The sequence below is a fragment of the Trematomus bernacchii genome, unplaced genomic scaffold (genome assembly GCF_902827165.1).
Source record: "Trematomus bernacchii unplaced genomic scaffold, fTreBer1.1, whole genome shotgun sequence".
NCBI lineage: Eukaryota > Metazoa > Chordata > Actinopteri > Perciformes > Nototheniidae > Trematomus > Trematomus bernacchii.
Genome location: NW_022988098.1, coordinates 8,935,626 through 8,953,449, shown reverse-complemented (window position 1 = coordinate 8,953,449; position 17,824 = coordinate 8,935,626). Strand labels below are relative to the sequence as shown.

The following is a 17,824-nucleotide window of genomic DNA, read 5'->3' as shown; positions in this document are numbered from 1 at the left end:
CGTTGCTGCTATATTGTACTGCCATGTGGTAAATGCTTGTGTGTGCTGCTCTTGCTCTTTTGCACTTTTTGCATATCATGTATTTTGTTTTTGCTATGTTTGTAAAATGTAATTTTCTTAAATGTTTTATATGAGGGACTGCGGATGGAAATGAGCTCAAAGCTAAATCTGGCACTGTTATGCTTGATACATTTTAATGTTTTAAGTGTTCATTACTGTGCATTGTCCCTGCCAAATAAACAATTAAATAAATAGAAGAGCATCAGGACTGTTTTACATGACATTACATGTTACTTGTTAGACGCTTTTATCCAAAGCGAGTTACATACTCAATACTGTGGACAATCCCCACAGGAGCAATTTGGGGTGAAGTGTCCCTGATCCGAACACCAACGCACTAACCCACATGCCTCCCTTTAGGCATATGATAGCTATGTGATTAACATGATGATTCAGCCTCTATGGAGATAGACATATGACAAGCATGCTCATTTCTGACGTGGAGCTAATCTGAAGTAAACATTGAATACTGCTTTCTATTCCTCCATCTTGTGACTGTGTAACTCCCTCTCTTGGATATCAGCATGTGAAGGACACTGTTCAGGATCTAGTTGATGCTCTGTATGTGATGACTACTTCCATTCTGGAGAGGATCACAGATACATGGATCCTGAGATTGAAGCTCAAGCTGGTGAAAAGTGATATTTTTCCAACAATTTCCAATAAATGTTATTCTGAAACATTACTATCACTGTTGTCTTTCCTTCTATAACACTGATGTAGGCCAAGAAAAACTTTGCATTGCATAATATCTAAACTTACATTTGGGCACTTTAAATGTAGCCAAAAATATGTGAAGCTGGCGCTTAGCCCACCACAAAGTGCATAGTTGCAACTTAGGCAGTTAAGCATTTTATATCAGTGGGTCCTAATGGTGCAAGACGGGGAAGGCAGACATAATTGCTTAAACATATAGGCTTAACCCTTTAATTGCCAGACCAAGAAAAAATCTATGGAACAATTATTTGTTTGCATTTTTTTATCAAATGGGACACAAACTACCACAAACTACTTTTTTTTTGACTGACTACACAGTTGTGTTTTTATGAGCCTCAACCAACTGGTCGTGCTGGCGTTTTATGGTAAAAGTGCATTTTCAACAATCATCATCTACAGTATTTGTATATATATATATATATAGCATGTATATATAGCATGTATATATATATATATGTATATACATATAAAATAACAATTTCATCATATGGATTCAACTTGTGTCCCGCTCGACTTTTCTGTGGTTTACCCGTTACTGTGACATATCAGCCATGGACGATTGTTTGTTTCATTCTAAGCTATCCAGCAAGGTTAATTTCATTTATTTTGTATTTTTTCTGCACAGTATAGAGTGTTGTTGTTGTGATGAGAGGGATGGAGGTATTTAATAAAAACCTTACTCGCTGGAGAATAGCTACAGAAGTCCTGTCACAACTTAATCGGAGAGGATCACAGCTTGCCACGGATCTCGATGCTGCATTCGGGCTGTGAGTAAACAACTTGTGTCTTACTTTTAGGCTGTCTGAAGGTATGGACAGCTATCAAAGCTACTGTAGTGCCGAGAGAAGGGAGTCGGAGGCGGTGCATCGGAGGTACAAATCTGGCTTTAATGAGGAGCAGAAATCGACATGCTGTCGGGTCGAGCCGAGAAGAGTAAGAGAAAGTGAAAGGGGAGGACACACAGGTTGCGTTCGAATACTCCAAAAAAACAGCTCCTAAGTTCTAACCCTATCGTCTATTCCTTGACCTCGGAGTGAAACGTCATGGGGTTAAGGGATAGTGGATAGGAGAATTCAAAAGGATTTAGGAGAAGAGACTGCGGCACTTTAGAGAATCCGACTGCACTTTCACTATCCGACGTGTTTATGATGCGCCAGCGGAGGTCATAAATGTGCGCCTGCTGCTGTGGGGAAACTATGGAAACTACAGTTTTCTATACAGCGGACTACAACATGGATGTTTAATAAGAACGAGGGACTACTGTAAACTCATCTAGAGACTCTGCACCATGCTCTGATGCTGTTGTTTTATGCTTTATGAACAGGGACAACAGAGAAACATATTCTTCATGACCAAAGTTGGAATTGAAATAAAAAAGGAAAGTGAAACTTATGCTCGTCACCCTCTCCCTCCGGTCCACATTAATACAAATGATCCCAATACGTATGATTGTATGAAAAGATCTTAAAATCAATACAAATGTATTTATTATAAACGTTAGTCCTTAACATCTATCACTGTGTATATCACCATTCAAACATCTTTTAAAAGTTGAACAAACCCCACACAGCTCAGTAAAGACTGAAATGTTGACTTTATTTGATCATTTCAGTAAAAACTAACGTTCATATTTCTCTTTTTGATTATAATACTGATGAACGTTCAAAACAAAGCACTTTGGCAACTTACCACATACGTTTTAAATTGCTTAATAAGCACCGTAACTTTATACCGATATCATTTCTCGTTCATAATCGGTTGTTTCCGTGAACGGCCGACTGTTGTGTGACGGCAAATGCTGCGGCCGCAAGGCATTGTGGGGCAGCATTTTCTCCTCTCCTTTCGGTTAGGGAGGTCCAGTGGTTCCTAAGCTAAAGGAGGTTATAAAGGAAGTTTGAAACCTCCTTTCCTTTTAATTTAGAGAATTCGAACGGCACTTATCATGGCTGCCACTGAGGGACTTCCGGGTCATTTCACTCCGTTAGGAAGGTTCCTAAGCTAAATGGACTATTCGAATGCAACCCGGCTCTTTTCAGTGAACGACGGGAGCCGGCTCGCGCCCGCGAACGAGCCGTTTTTTTGTTTTTGTTATTTTTTGTTAAGTAATACAAGACAGAATGATATGATGATCTCCGCGCTACAGCTGCTCCGTGCATGCATGCAGTGACATGTAATATCCAAAGATTAGAGACTGTTGGATGCTGCTGTTTTGAGCATTGCAATACATTTATTTTTATTATGTTTTTTTATGATTAGAGACGGTTGGATGCTGCTGTACTGAGCATTGCAATATATTTATTTTCACTATGTTATTTATTTATGATTATCTTTGGGCTCAGCAAAGATTTGATGTCAGCTGTTGCTGTCTTTTTTTCTATAGTTAATACTGAAATAGAGCACTGCTGTTTTGTCAGGGCCTTTTCTTTAAATATAATTTTAAAATGTCGATACAGTAGCCCCTTTTTTCAAATGTCTATGCTTAAGTTTTTATAGGTGTTGCTATCTGCTTTGTGTAGCGTGGTTCTACAAGCAAGTCAGTGCATTCATGGGGTGGTATCAGAGAGATACAAGGGTCTGTAAATGCAATGAAAACAATTGGCCTCAGCAAATAATTGATATTAAACATGTCATTTTTACTTTTGAATACTTCAGTACAAAGGATGTATTGAATAATTTAAGTGATATGTGTACACATATAAATCATTAGTCAAAACAGGGCTACATTTGATTGAATTATAAAAGGTATAATATGTGGTAAACTGAAGAGCCGTTTGGGAGCCGGCTCTTCTTGGTGAGCCGAGCCAAATGATCCGGCTCACCAAGAAGAGCCGGAATTCCCATCACTACTAGACTCCTTCCTTCACACCATCGCCGGAATCCCGCCCACTTTGGCCTGTAACAAGCTGTGGTGGATTCTGCTCTTGCTGCTTGGATAGTCTGAATAACGTTTATCAGACAGCCCCACCTGTCTCAGCCTGTCCCTCTCAGGAGCCAAGCCTGGAGAGGTTGGCCCAGAGCGGGTAACGCCCCTATTGCACCTGCTTCCTGAGACAGCGCTCCCCAGACCTGAGGAATCGCCCAGGGCTGGCCCACCATCATCTGTGTTTCCCTCGCGTTACCACGGCGCCAGGCGGCGATCTGGGGCCACCAGGATGATTGACAGCTGTTCCCGCCTCACCCTCTCCAGGAGGGGGGGGATAAGGTGCAGCGGTGGAAAGGCGTAAAGCAGCTTTCTTGGCCATGGCTCGTGTGCAAATGTGTCGACCCCCAAGGGCGGGTTGTCCCGTTGTCCCATTATCGCTCCTCGCTCCTCCGGCAGAAATAAGAGCCATGGGACGCTACTCAAGATGGCGCAGACAAATCAACTTCCGGTGATACCGAGGACCGAGGAAATGAAAATAGTCGACCTGAGAAGGACCCTATGACTGCATCTTTAACTTTTGAACTCAGCCGAGAGCACAGCTTGCCAGGTGACTACGAACAACCAATCACAGCCGGAAGATATCTTGCCTGTCTTCCGTAAACACAAGTCTTCGGTAAAGAAGTTGTTTATTTTAGTGTGTGTGTGTGTGTGTGGTTTTTTTCTGAGAAAAATAATGTTGGCAGTTTGCGTAGGGGCAGTACCCTTGCTCAAATCCACTGTTGTCAATAAAGACACCCCAATTTCACAAGGCGTGACCGTGGCCCTTTCTCATGTCTTCAAATGTTCCTCCTCGACTCCCCTCCTCGACTCCTATCCTCGAGACTTAGTCCCGCCCACAGGAGATGCGAGCGGAGGAGCCGAGGAGGGGAACCGAGGAGAGAGGAGGGGAAGCAGCAGGTGGTTAGAGAAATGAGAACTCCTCTCCTTTGAGTGGTCATATTAAAGAGACGTCCGTTAATTATGACAGGAGGCACAGCAGCCCTCTGTCTGATGGACAGATGTGTTCATGACGACTTATATATTTACTTTTAATTCATTCACAGTGCGGTATGAGACAATAACAGGCTACAGATGCGGACATACACACAGATACACGCACACACATATATGTATATATTTATATAAATATATACAATTTCAGAATCAAACAGAGCACTCTTATAATAACGTAACACTATCAGACTGGATATAAAACACAAACTGAAATACATTTGTTTCTTTTATGGAAAATGAGCAATATATACAACCAGATATATTCATAAAAGATAATACATTATAATTGTAAGTGTTTTTCATAATAAAAAAATACTTGCTCATCTTACTGTAGATGCTGAATTGGCCTAACAAGAAACCACTGGCCTAACAGCAAATGTCTATATCCTGTGTTGGCCTAACTTGCTCATCTGTGAGCAACTTTGGGCTGAATGCAATGCATGAAAGGTGCTATATAAATTATTATCACTCTTTCACTCTGAGACTCATAAGGCAGTATTAGATTTAGTAATATTACCATGAATCTAGCCATTTATTTACCATATTTTATTGGAAAACATCTCTGAAACTCTGAAAAAGTCATATTGCTAGTTTACCATAAAAAGCCAATTCCACCGATTGGTTGAGCATATTTTCCAAAAGATAATTACACCCTTGTTAAAACTTTTTTTGTGCATCAAGTTATCTAAATATGTTCAGTCAGTGCTCTGACACTAAAATATGTCAAAATTGATATGGTTACCTTCAGTGGCGAGCCGTGAGCTTTATACTTAGGCCCTCTGACCCCCACCCCTTCCCTCGAAAAAAAGAAAAAAAAGAGTTATTGCGTCACAGCGTATACTTCAGCGGAATATCAAAACAACGGCCCAGGGTGCAAAACGCATCAATGACAGCGACCCTCTACCACACAAAACAACACCTGTGAACCCAATTTGTGTTCTTTGACATTGAAAATGATATTGCATTGTGTTTGTTACTTTCGTATGTCTTAAGTGTAATTTGGCATGCTTTTATTTTGAAGGCGAGTTCACGCTGTTGACAGGAAGTTGTTGTTGCTATGGAAACAAGAAAAGTTTCACAGCGGGCGGATCTCGTCATAAAGTCCGCGATAATAAAACCCACCCATTTAGAGGGAAGATATGATTGGTCAATTGTACTGTCATTTGACATTACTCTCTCGTTCAGTTACTATAGCGGGCCCTCTGTGAATCGCAGAGAGGCCCGCTATAGTAACTGACATTCAAACAGAGACTGAACAGGCAGATTCGAAGGATTTATTTCGTTGGAAATGTTATTTTATTAAATCAATTTTTTCGGTAAAACTAATGAAAAATATAACAAAAATAATATTAAAAATATATATATTTTAAAAAAATATATATTTTTTTAATGTTTTTAAATATTATTTTTTGGAATATCTTAGGCCCTCACAGAGGGCCTAGAGGGCCCTGACGGCTCGCCACTGGTTACCTTACAAAAGTTGACCAAAAAGAGATTTCTTCAGCAGTGATTTTTAGCATTGCCAACTTCCTCAGTGGAAGCTAGCTGAAGGGCTTTCTATTCGAACCACAGTGACATCTAGAGGTTGTTTTGTGCATAACACGTCAACCAGATTGTAGAGCTGGCTGAATCAGATGGAGTTCAACTTCTTTTTTTAAACAAGATATCAAGACACAAAATGTGCTCTACCAAATGGTGGCGCTGGCAGTTAAAGGGTTAAGGAAACACCTATTAGCATTGCACAACATAATGTTACAGCCCCAGAAACTTCAGCCTCCAAAATAACCAATCAGTTGACATAAATGCTTTCTACAAAAAAAACATTTATAACCTTCATAAGGGTAGGATTTATTTTATCACTGTATTAGACTGTTACTATTCGCTAGTTGTACCTAATAAACTGGCAACTGAATATATATTTACAGTATAATCTCTCCCTACTACACATACAAAAATATGGGGAACACTAGAGATTCTTTTGTATTGAACACTGATGCTGCAGGAAAGAAAGCCCTCTCTTAATTGTATATTTTATTAAATCACGTGAGCCCATTTTTTACACTGAAACCTAAAGAGCTTAATTTCAAATAAATCCTAAAGTAGTAAAGTAAAGGGAGATTATATTCAACATATCCATTGTGTACCTTACAATAATTACAATTCTTATGGCAATATTCAAATCTTGGAACTAGAACCTGAATGGGATGTGAGCAACACAAGAGATAATGTTTGAGTAATATAACCTCAGTGACAGAATCAAGCTTTGATGACACCAGGACAGTTCATACTTTTTCAAACTAAATCTATCATTTATTATAATGTTTTCACTATAAAAATTCAAATAATTGTCTTCCTGCGATAGAGCTCCTGAAACAATGTAACAAGATAAACTATATTTTTTGATGATCTGTCACATACATTCAAAACAGTTATTATGCTGACTTACATGCCACAGCCTCAGAAACGTGGAGTCATCTTCATGCAGATATGCAGGCAGAGCACGGAGGACAGCAGCACGTCGGACATGGACGTCACCTCGCTCCTTGAGTGTGAGAACATATCTTTTTTTTTTACTTTGGATGCTAAACAGTATAGCCACACAACAATTGATATCACAAGAAAGGGCTCTTCCATGACTGAAGAGATTACCATTTTGACAAAGATAATCCACTCTAGTATGAGAATAAAACACCAAGAGGCATAACCGACTCACCTGGAGGTCATAGGAGGTGAATAGCTGATGCAGAACTTCAGCTACCTTCCCTTTGTATGCCGATCCAACTCAGCATAGAAGTGGTTCTTCAGGTTGAAGTTTGTTATTCTATGAAACTCTGCACAAATCTGCCAAAATATAAAATGACTATTTAATTCACAGTACAATGTATATGTGGACTGAAGGCAGCAGAGATAAACACAAACATAACATGCTAAATCTGAGTAAACATGTCAAAGTTATCAGTGACAAAGGCACACAAAATAATTATATAGTGGTAATAAATACAATATTTTCACCTGTGACTCCATTTTTAAGGCAGGCCAGCGTTCCAGGATCTCTCCAACAGGTAGCTCATCCTTGATGATCTCATTGCGCCGCAGGGCAAAGGTAGTCTGCATTAACTTTTCTATCAAGGGAAGGTTTTTATCACTCCTCGCAACTTCATCTACAATTTCGAGTCTCAATCGCTCAAGGCTTGTACCATCTTCCCCCAGTGGGAAATTAGGCAAGAAATTCACCTCTGCCCTCTTTGCTCTTTTGATGTTAGTGTGGGGAGATTGTTTTTCTGGATTGTTTTTACTCCTCTTCCCAGAATTTACAGCTACCTCATGAAGTCCTGCTCGACTTAACCTAGTGCGGAAGTTCCCCATCTTATACTTCAGACTATTTTTCCAGCCATACCATCCTGTCTGAGATCCTGGCTCTTTTAGACTAGGATGCTTAGTGACAAGTGCTTCTGCCACCATTGAAACGTCCTTATCACCGGGGTATGCCTTGAAGCTATGCATTTTGGCTGCAAGGCTCTCAAGGATGTTGTGCTTTTGACCCCGAGATAGCTTTAAAGTTTTCCCTGTTGTCTGATATGCAAGATTTCCCTCACCAAGTATGTGTTCTACCTCGTAGGAAAAGGTTGGCACTGGAAAAAGAGCAGGCCATCTCTCAGCCCTCTCTGGAGTTATGGCAGGGGGCAATATTATTGTCTCATCTGATGCTGATGCTACTGAACTGGCATCACTCTCAGACCTTATAACTGTCAATACAGCCTTTAATGGAAGCTCCTCAATGTCTACAAGGGAACATAACTGCCCGTCAAAGTCTGGATCTTTGTAGGATAAGCTAAAGTCAAAGTCTAGCTTAAACTTGTCTTTAATCATGGTTTTTAGCTCATCCAGATTCTGGACATGAAGATAAAGTCATCTTCCTGACTATGTCCTTTGAGGTATGGACATGAAGAAAGTAGTTTTGGGCCGCCATTTCCTATTAATTAAAAGAAGAGAATAAGAGGAACATTCAGTTTGGCAACACAAAAATCAGGCAATGTGTAGAAGAAAAAAAAAATCACTAAGTTATGTTAGTCTTAGGCTTGGCCTGTCATGGTAAGTTGTGTCCCATGTATATCTCCCCACTTCTAAAAACATTTATTCCTCTAAGTCTCTGATCAAAATAAATCTTTTTTGTGTCAACTTTAAATGTCCATCAATATTGTATGCTGTGAGACTTACTGTGTCATTTAACTCCGACATCTGATGCACAGAAAAGTTGTCTGAGGAGGTCAGCTCAAACGACCTTAAATGCTCACTGTACCAGCACTCGTAGTTTCTGCAAAGGAAGGAAACAGAGCTGTTCACAAGCAGGATATGCTCAATCTTGCAGAATTGTGGAAGTCCTCCAGTCTGACCTGCAGACACAAACATCCCATTTGCATACTCTGTGCCATTGATGGCGACCTTTGATGTACTATAAATGTTTTGGCTATCTGTCTTTGTCTCAATGAAGTCTTTTGCCACTTGAGGCAGGGTGGCAACTTGGACAGATGTGACCCTTGAGGCTTGTGTGTGAGGTCTGAAAAATAATGGTGCACTTAAATGATATGCCATCATGTGCTGATGCCTGGTAGCGAGAGTTTTCAAGACATTCTTGAAGTTGTGTGTGTCATGTATCACCTTTTTGAAAAAGCGATGTTTTCCCTCAAACCTCATGGTCCATAGGTGAACAAGAGGCCCAAAACGCCTTGTCAGTTCTGGGTAGTGCTCAACATAATGATGCCTGGGTCGGAGCTTAAAGTCTGGAAAGACCGCTTGAAGACCCTGTCTGTGATCACTTATTTTAGTCTGCATGTACTGGATGGATTCCTCTGTGAAAGATGGAGACAAAACCAGTTGCACAATTTCTTTAAGGTCTAATAATATGGCCCATGCTTCATCTCCTTCAGGGACTTTACTTCCTACCATAAGTGGTAACAACCTCAGCAAAGCAGAATTTTCATGCCCATTGCCGCCAATGCTCAGTTTGGTCGCAAAGGTCTTTGGGATTGGGTGTGGTTTATCAAGCCTATCAGAGTGCTGATATGGAAATGTGCGAATTTGTGTGTTTAGGTAGTCAAGAGTGAAATACTTCTGACGAATCATCTCACGGATGCACAAGGCTAACTCAACTGGCACAATACCCTCAAAAAGGTCGTGAAGTATATCTGGTGGGAAACCAGTAATGGGATGGAAATGGTTCAAAGCCTTGCTGAGAACACACTCACCTGTAACACCAAAGTGAGTGGCATTTTGTCCTTGCACAACATTCTGCACATGAAGATCATGGCAGGCCCTCGTTCTCATGGTAAACTCTGCTTCAGAAACGTCACTGGACTGTATCTGCTCTTTAGGGCAGCAACAGAATCTGCAGACATAGTGAGCTCGGAAACACTGAACAAAGCCTGCAAGGCCATGGGCAGCCAAATTATCAGCTGCAACACACAACACAGTGCCCCTGATACACTGACCAACACTTTCAATGAAAATGCCATCCTGCTCGAGAGTGCGCAAGTCTTTCAACAAAGGTGAAAGAACACTTTGATAACCACATGTCTGCAGATCAGGTACCTTGCACAGCAGAGCTAGCTGTATTACATGCAGGCTGGACCGATAACTAGCGGGCAAATTGGCGAGCAACCAGTATACTGCACAAAGCTTGTGGATCTTTCTGGATGTGCCTAAAGGGTTAGCTAGTTCAATGTCATCCACATACAAAATCAGTGACAATTTCATCTCTCCTGCTTCTGACAATAACTGATTTTCTTTGAAATATGTGCCATCTTCATGAGACATGTACATTCCAGGAGGCGATGGTTTGACTTCTTGGATCTTGTTAAGAAGATCAGTATTTTTAAACATTGCTTGAAGCATCTGTAGTATTGGAACATACACTGTTGTGTGTCCACTGGAATCCATATCATACTGCACTGGCATTACCAAAGGGTAGTTACTCCTTACAAATGTTTTCCTTCGCTTAGTTGTGGACAGCTCTGCCCCTTCTGTAGTTGCACTGACAAAAACATTATTTTTCATGATAGATTCTACTAAATCATGAAGAAGGGCATCACTGATCGACTGATCATGCTCTTGAAAAACCCTGATTACAGAGTCCCTCACAAGAGGTTTGGACAAAGAGAATATTTGTGTCAAGTTTTCAACTATGTCCTGTATAGCCATCTCTGATACATGAAGAACACATTGCATTTTCAGAAACAAGGAAGCCAGATTGTCTCTTAATTGAACTCGCAATTCACCAGTATCATCTCTTTCCTCAGGAGGATTACACTCAGGAGCATGAAGCTCAGCAGAAGTCTGAGAGGTACATCCCTCATCAGAATCTACTTGACTGAGCATTGGTTGGCTGTCAGTGTCTGTCAAAACAATCTCATTTTTTAAATCTGAGACAGCACAGTCTGGATGATTCCTACTTTTGTGGGCATTGAAGGAGGAATACACATTAGTACGGTAGTGACAAACTTTGAATGGACAATCCACCATCTCATGTTGTTTTAAATGTGTCCTTAAATGACCAAGAATACTTTTATCATTGAATGCTTCCTTGAACCCACACACAGGACAGATGAATAACACACTTCCCACCTGATTTTCACTAGGCACAACTGTCGGAGTATGCAACCGTGTTAAATGTATTTTCAATGCATTTAATGACTGAAATGTGCAGATACAGTCATCATAGAAACAAGGCAATGGACTTACTGAGGAACAGTTGCTATGATACAAGCGATAATGTTCAAGTAACTGTGCCCTTGTATCAAAGACAGCAGCACAAAGTTTGCATCTCCAAGCCATTGGAAAACGTAACAGTATTCACAGGCACCAACAAAAATCTAACCTAATTTCAGTGTTGCACACTAAATATTCATTCATATTTAGTAACCATGTGGAATAAACATGGATGCGGGAAGGGGCTGCAGCACCCCCATCCCCAAACGCGGCGCACCTACAGTGTAAGCGTGCCCCCCCCCCCCCCCCCCAGCGCGTCACAGTTTCTCCTGTGAGGCTTACCAGATTGAAGAAGCCATAAATCTGCCAGTTGCTTCAGTTTCCTAAAGAGAAAAAACATTGAAGGTTAGCTGGGTTGCAAAGTTTTCACAAAATGATCTGAGAAACACTATTTTCGAACCTAAAATGGCGGATGGCGGCGCGCTTTTCTTCTTTTTTGTTACCGCATGCATGTCTGTGCATGTTTTATTAGCTTAGAGGATTTACGTTCATTTTATCCACTAACGTTGTAACATAACCGTTTGGTTTAGGCACGAAACATACTACCAGTAGAAATACATTGCTTTTAAAATCGCTCTGTGTAAAACACGAAATGCCGTGAGACTGGGTTGAATTACAACAGTGAGTGCTTCACCCTCTGAACACCACAGGATGGCGACTGTAACTCTGTAACTGTTTGTCCCCTGCAATTATTATTATCCCTCATCGAGTTCGCTATTCAGCTTGCTAACGTTAGCTTAAACAAACGTAACATGCACGTTAGCCTAATCTAAAATGCTCTACTAGTACCTTTCATGTGGCCCGTCAGCGCAGACTCTCGCATCGTTATTTTTTGCAAACTTTGCAGGAGGCTACTCGTGGGCTTGACCCTCGTCCTCCTGGCATACTGTCATCTATCACTCATCATAATGCCCAGGTCACACGTAAAACAAACACTTGCAGGTCACGCGCATAGCGCGGGAAGGCCGCAGCGGAGCTGTTTTATGTAAAAGCGAAGCAATTAAGCACACTCCGACTTCTTTATTTTCTTTTAATCTAAAAATCGAAATAAAGCATTTATAATTTCAAGCACTTTATCCCAAATTCAAGCACCATTCCCAAAATGCAAGCACTTTTCAAACCTTGAAAACACCTCACCCGTACGAACCCTGCATGTATTTGAAAACGCTGGGGGGTATAAATTACCTTGTAAAATGAATAGTCTAGTGTTTCAAGTTAGCTTGCTTTTACAAACATGCAGAACGCACGGTTATGGTACATTGTAGTGGATCAAATGAACGTAAATCCTCGATGCCTCTAAGTTAATAAAACATGCCCAGACATGCGGTAAAAAAAGAAGAAAGAAAACCCCCGCTTGCCGCCATTGTAGGTTCGAATTTTCCAAGAGAACTTTTGCAACACAAACTTTCCACTTTAAGATATAACTTAAAACAATATAAAAATACTGTCTTACACGTAAGTTAAATCATTTTTCAAGTGAGGCAGATATTAAAGCTCAAATCAAACTAACACACCATGCGACACAAAGTGCATTAGATGCAGAAATTCATAAAACATAATTTAAATACTGTGCAAAGGCAAAACGTAACTCACCAGAGTAGTGCGGCCAAAAAAAATGATCAAGATTCCGGCAGTCAAGGTGGGGAAAGTATTCTTTAAAGTATGTGCGATTTCAACCGAGGCGAGGAGCTAATGGCGGACTGGTGAAGGCATGGGTGAGAGAACGTCTAGGCACGTCGGGGGCGGAGCACATACGTGATGACGTCAGACCAGCGTCAGACAGATTCAGTAAAAATGTTTGAGTACAATCACCAATATGACCCAAAGTGGTTGAACACTGTATACACAATATTAAAAATCAGTTCATAGTCATCAAAACATTAGCGGTGAATTAACTTTTTTAAATGTTTGAGTTAAAACAACCCATTTTCTTTCAGAAGCTTGTAATGTTCGGTCTTACAGTGTAGATGCTGTCATCAGTAATGTTATAGTTGTAGTTATATAGTTGTTTCCTTTCCATTTCTTTAAACAGTAAATATATTATTTTGTCATTACAGCTTGAGAAACTCCATGCCATTGGCTTTAAACCAGTGCTGCTTCTTGGCAAGGAGACCAGGAAGAAGGAGGTCAAATGTGAAATCCTAACCCCTCGCTGCACACTGACCGCCTATGCCCAGGATTACCTTGACAAGATAGGCACTTTTTATGAGTTCCTTTGTGAAGGTGAGATGCTTGCACTATATCTTCACAGTTCACAGTATTGTGTACACAAAATGTTTGTATCAATGTTAAACTCTTCTAGGGATGGTTCACCCCTAAAACATGTTCAGTCAACGAGTCCTTACCTCCCTGACAGTATAAACGTTGGAGAGCTTAACATTTCCTTATAACCAACACAGTTATATGGAATGAGTTTGGATCAACTCATTTAATAAAGTCAGTTAAGTTAACAACAACTTACAGCGACTGTTTTCAATCCATCCAAATCTTGTGGGACAACAACTTGATCCAGTATTTATCCTTTGATACAGCCAGAAAGCAGTCATTCGAGCCATTTATTTGGGTTTGGCAAACTATATTTTTGTGAGACAACTAACACACATCCTTTCTACCTGTTAACTGTCACTATTTTTAGCTGCAAAGTATTACAAAAGTTGAAAGTAATTGCAAAATATTTAGGGATATGGACAACGTTTGACTGTTTATTATTTTAGCAAACTACATACAATAAATACATTTTTAAACACTGAGTATGTAGCCTAATGAGACATGGCTTACTCTGCAGAGGGGACTTGTGGACATTTAACTGTTATTTATCAGGAAATAGGTAGGCAAGTTTACTTGAATTTGAAAAACCATTTTGGGGTATTGTGCTACCACTTGCGCATTCATTGTATACAAATTGAAAGTTGTTAATGTCAAGGTAGTTGGGTTTGATGACTGAAATGTAGTTTTAGGCTTGAGCCATCCCTTAAGCAATTTCCTTTTAGCAAACCGTTCCTAAACTGTTTGCTTTATCAACGCCCAAAAGGGAGAAATGTTTTGAGGTTAATGGTAAGAGCACAATACATGAAGACGATCCCAGTTGACCACATATTCAGTTTGGCAGTTCTGTATTAAGGTCATGTTTCTCGGGTTGTAAACAAAAGCAGTTATCCAGTGCATCCAGAGGTCCCTTTACATTACATTTAGCAGACGTTTTTATCCAAAGCGACTTGCTACTTATTTGATTGCACTTATGCAAAACACGTTTGCGTCAGTCTTATAAATTCTGAACAAAATGTGTGGATGTAAATAATGTAAGGGAACATACATGCACACGTCTATATGTTGTCTACCGACAAATTGACATGTCACATCACATGGAATGTAAACACAAATCGGAAGAATAATATCGCAAAAACGAAACCATAAATGGTTGACTGGATAAATACCACTATTACTGCTATTAACTTTGACTATGACATGACGAGTATATTTTTGACCCTGTCTGGAAAATACCTTAAGCACGCTGTATTTCTTATTTCTAGATATATGAGTTAACCTCTTTGTCTTAAGCAAGTCAAGACCAACATTTGTTTAACTTGCACAGGTTGGACACAGGACTCCACTGGCCAGGGGGTTGCGGAAGATCCTGAGGAAGAGACAGTCACGCTGAACCTCACACCCTGTGACCCATCTGAACCAGAAAACAACTGGCAGGAGGCAGGGACGTCAGAGACAGAGACAAGCACTGTGCAGGTGGAGGTGCTGAAGACCCCCCCCCGTGAAGCAGTGTACCACCAAAGAGGTAGGGCAGGAGGCAGGGACGTCAGAGAGCCAGGTGCCAGAGACAAGCACCGTGCAGGTGGAGGTGCTGAAGACCCCCCCCCGTGAAGCAGTGCACCATCATAGAGGTGGGTCAGGAGGAGCAGCCCCAGCGGGATGATCTGAGACAGGCTACCACCACGGAGGGGCCAGGTAATAAAATAGATAGATCGAATCGGAGGGATGAAACCCTCTTTAATGGTCACACATGCAGAGCACACAGCACACAGTGACATTTGTTCTCTGAGATTTGCAGCTTTTATATTTATAAAAGTCAAGAGTGTTTTCCGATATCTTCCTAAAAGATTATTGTAGGTAACTTGTTGACAAGTCATGCTTCTACAATATCTCAAAACACCTAATTGCACTTCTTGCATTTTTGGGAATAATGATTGTTCCAATAGGTAAATAATAATAACAACAATAGCTTAATCTAAATAACAATTTCACCTACAACTTCATAAATATGAAAGGAAAATGGGATACTTGGGTATGTGTATATCCTTAGGTACTTGGATATAAATAAATATTAAACATTTAGAAAAATACAGTCTTTCATTCCTGAACAGACATGTGGTTACTATATGGTTATACCTTTTTCACACAAAAATGCAAAGCAACAGCAGGCTTACTATACATTTGATGAATCACAAAATAAAACTCATGTCATTTTGTTTACACACAGAAAGGGTCTTACATTGTAGCGTTGGGCAGTAGGTCGATTACATCAAAATGATTTGGCACTTGTCCATATATTGTACGAGAGGTTGATATCATTAATATTGTGGTCTACCTTAAACAATCCCTGACCCTAGGGGTAAACTTTGAAGCAACTCATGCAACAACGTCATGCAGCATATTTAAACTTTATACTCAAGAACTGCATTTAGATATGACACTGTCCCATAATGAATATACGGGGAATAAACTTAGGTTTTTGAATCAAAGTTAAATTCATTTAACGTTACAGCACAACATGTTAATATTTATCAAACTATTCCTTACACATAAAGTATGGAGTCAATTATATAGGCAAGACAACAAAACACCTAGACTTCATAGATCAACCTCAATTAAATCGCAATAACAAAAAGATATCTGTACCTAACACCTATTGCCACCTCATGTGATGCTGCATTTGTGGGATGTATTTTGAAACTTGAGTTTAAGCTTAACTTGGTATACTGTATGTATATAGTAATATTTCTTCTTCAACCCACAGCTGTCAGGACAGGGTCCGTGAGGGACACAGTACTTGGTCCTAGACGCAAAAAGAAAAAGTCAGGTATGTTAACAGTATTAAGTATTTTGACTGATTATAAACATGTGCATGAGTTGAATTGATTGGTATTCTAATAAATCTATCGACATGTACTTTAGCAAAGTGCATGTAAACGCAGTGATTGATGCTTCTTCAGTGAGTTAACAACGCTATATTGTGACTAATAACTATAACTGATACATTATCCAAAAATCATTATCCAAAAATCCAAAGGGCTTTAATTGTCTAATTAGACTAAAATACATACAGTCATAGTTGATAAGGTGGTGATGAGAATGCTAGGCAGTAAAGGAAGCAGCAGTGCAGTATTTTCTTTGGTCATCTCAGGCTCAGCAGTGGTATGGCCATTCAAACAAGCATCCCATTTTAGGACTGAGAGCAGCTTGGTTCCATTTCAATGATGTATACAGTAACTTTTGACCAGTGATAACAGTGTGATCACTATTCATCGTGCAAGTCTGGTTGCTACTTAAGTGTTCATAGTTGTATTTATTTTATTTCTAATATGACTAATACTGTATGTGGAACCTGCTTTGATGTTCACAGATTGCTCCTACCACACTCGCCTAGAAACTTTCCCCATCAGGAGTGTAATAAGAGAAAGAATGAGAAAGGTTAGACAGGAATCAAAGTAATGCATAGGGTGTGCTTTATGATTTATGTGATTTCCACCACAATTGTTTGCTAAATAGCTAATATGCGTTTGGTCTTTCCGAAATTAGAGATTTGTTTTCTTCTCTTGATAGGGAAAAGCAGAAATGTTGGTGGAGTGGGAGCCCTGTCCAGTATGGTATATATCTTCCAGTTACTTGGCTTCATGTCATATGATGTAGTCCCATGTTGGAGAACAAACACATGATATTTAACAAATGCAAAACATCCAGATCTACCACCAGTCCTCTTATATATTTCACTGCTGTTATTCTGAAGCAGCTGAAGTAGTGTAGGAACAAATGATTGTTTAACTTCATTGTTGTTAATGTATGTATTTTGGTTTGTTTTTATTGTTTGTTTGAAAATGTGTTTTCATTTCTATGTTCACTTTTTCTAAATGGTGGTGGTCGTTAATAAATGGAAAATGAAACATTTACTTATATAAATTGAGTTATAAGATGTTTGCTTCTAACATGTTTTATGCTTTTCGGAAAGACGAAACCAGTACCTGTAACTAACATTATTCCATTCTGTTTTCAGTGGCAAGGAGTGGGCTCATTCCTGGCAGCCGAAGAATTCTCCGGGATAATGCATAAAAATAAAAACTGTTATTTGAACTCCAG

The 17,824-nt window shown here is 39.9% G+C and overlaps 1 long non-coding RNA gene across 1 annotated transcript; it reads left to right on the top strand.

The window, feature by feature from the left end:
* The first annotated feature begins 15,170 nt into the window (after window positions 1–15,170).
* LOC117475549 lies at window positions 15,171–17,824 on the top strand. The gene is made up of 5 exons (XR_004555185.1): window positions 15,171–15,418; window positions 16,488–16,550; window positions 17,094–17,161; window positions 17,294–17,337; window positions 17,742–17,824. It is a non-coding gene; the product is annotated as an uncharacterized LOC117475549 (long non-coding RNA).